This window comes from Podarcis filfolensis, assembly GCF_964270895.1.
Source record: "Podarcis filfolensis genome assembly, chromosome: 7".
In the NCBI taxonomy this organism is placed as follows: Eukaryota; Metazoa; Chordata; class Lepidosauria; order Squamata; family Lacertidae; genus Podarcis; species Podarcis filfolensis.
The window spans coordinates 56,963,893-56,966,269 of record NC_139603.1 but is presented as its reverse complement, the minus strand read 5'-3'; positions in this window follow the sequence as shown (position 1 = coordinate 56,966,269).

Genomic DNA, 2,377 nt, shown 5'->3' with positions numbered 1-2,377 from the left:
CTGGCATTCCTCTAGTTTTATAAGAGTTTTTAAGGGTTTTTGTCTCTAGAGCAGGAATGGGAAACCTGTGGCCATCCAGATATTGCTGGATCACAGCTCCAGTCATCCTCCCCGTTAGCGACACTTTTTGGGACTACAGGGAGAATATCTGGGTGGCCACAGAGTCTCCATCCCTTTCTTTAAAGCTGGTGCTTTTTGCTTTCAGAATTCATGAGGATCAAAATGTGCTCATGGTCACAATTGAGGGAGCAGGACTGCACCTTGTATTGGGGGTGCCTGTGTATTGATAACGAGAAACTATTATTATCCATGGAAGTAGAGTTCAGGTTGCCATGTCCGTGGATGCAAGCTACAGAAAGCTGCTTGTTAGCAGAAACAAGGTGTGGATTCTAGTATATGGTATATGAGACTTGATTCAGCTCTACTACTTACTATTCCATTGTTGAAGGCCTTGTCCCCTTGCCCTTGGCCCCCTATTATGATGTCATGATTGGTATCAAAACGCTATCGGTTTTCTTTATTCTTCCAAAAGTCAGATTACTCCATTTAATTTGCTAGGGAATGTGTATTCTGATTAGATGCAATGTCCTATTTTTAATAGCTCCAAATCTCTGTGTGTCAGAGTTGAAATTTCTCAGCATTCCTCTTAAGCCCTATTCTTATGTATTCTTATCAATTGACAAGCACAAAGTCTTGGTTTTATTTTTGGCTCCCTCTTTACTTTGCCCCCCCCCCCCATATTTAGCCTGTAACCAACTCTTGTTTTTCAATATTGCAGAAATGCAACCTTTCCACCCCTCTCAGCAAAAGCCAACCTTCACACTAGTCCTCTCTCACCTGGATTACTGCAACGGTCTGCACTCTCATCTTCTATTCTTGTATGTCATCCCACAAATTGAAGTTTTCCTTCCAAAGCTGCTTTCTGGGAGGCATCATATTTTAAAATAAAAAGTCTCCATATTGGGGTTCACTCTTTTTCTTTTAAATTCATCTTGAAATTTCATACATGTTCTGCCAATGCTGCACTAGATGGCAGCATAGAAATATTATTGTAGAAACTCAGTATCTGAGAAAGAGACTGGACTGCAAGCTTTTGAATTGCACTTAGTTTTGATTTTTGGATGCATGATGATTTATCCTGGCATTTTGCAATATGTAGATTAGCAGCAGGATAGGCCTATGAACTGATGGACTACTTCTGTCTGTCTGTCTGTCTATCTGTCTCTCTCTCTTTCTCTCCGTCCCTCTCTCAGTATCTGGTAGTAGATTCCTCAGGGTTTTTTTTAGAGTTCTCATAGAATTTTAATTTTTTTTATGCTGAGGTGGAGAGCCAACACAGGAAATGTGTGGTTTTCATATGTTCTTTCTTTTTTTGACATGAATAATGTATATGGCTAAGATGGGAAGAGTTGGAAAAACTGCACATTGGAATGACAAGATATATAATTTCAAAACATAATGCCAATCCACCTATCCAAGTAACCTGCAAAATATTTGAATATTCAAAAGTTTTGGTATTGGGCTGTCTATATCATTTTGTAAATCATACAACAGTAAGTCTACTGAAAAAAGGCTATCATGGGTGCAATCTATCATATTTTTTCCTGCACAATTTTCCTTTAAACAAACAAATGTATTTTTTTTAATGAACCAAAGTTGTGCAAGAGCAACCTGGTAGGTAGATATTGCCTTGTGTGTGTCTATATATTCTAGTTGCTTTTGCTACTAAAACATCCTCTTATGTTCCGTACCAATCTTACAGCACAGTCCTAACCATGTCTGCTTAGAAGTTAAATCTTATTGGACTCATTGGGGTTTACTCCCAGGTAAGTCGGGTTAGGACTGCATCCTTAGATGTTAGAGAGCCTGTGGAGTGTTGGGGATGGGCTATTGAACTTGAACTGCAGATGATGTATGTCCAGATTTTGCTCAGTGATGAACTGAATGGTCTAATCACTTTTGGACCCTGCTTTGGGATGAGGTAGCCTCTTTTACCCCCATCAAAGTGAATCAGTCAACTGACTTCCAAGATCTTTTATTTTCTGTTTACAGCAGGTAATTGTGTGCAGGTATTTGGGGCCGTTTTCTCACATCAAAGTATATTCTGACCATGCTATCCTTGCTTGGGTACAATGCTGAGGTTATTTATAGGCCAGTGGTGTAGAATACGACCATTTTATGGAAAAAAAATCTGGACAGGGAATTGGTACCATATACACATTTGAGATATAATTGTATGTATAATTAGAAAGAATCTAATAAACCTAGGGTCTCGTTCCCCATTTCCTTTATATTTTCAAGGCTTCCAAGATCTGTGCTTAGGATTTTGCAAAGGTTAGAATTTTATACCGGTTGGGTGCTTAGTGATCAAAAACTG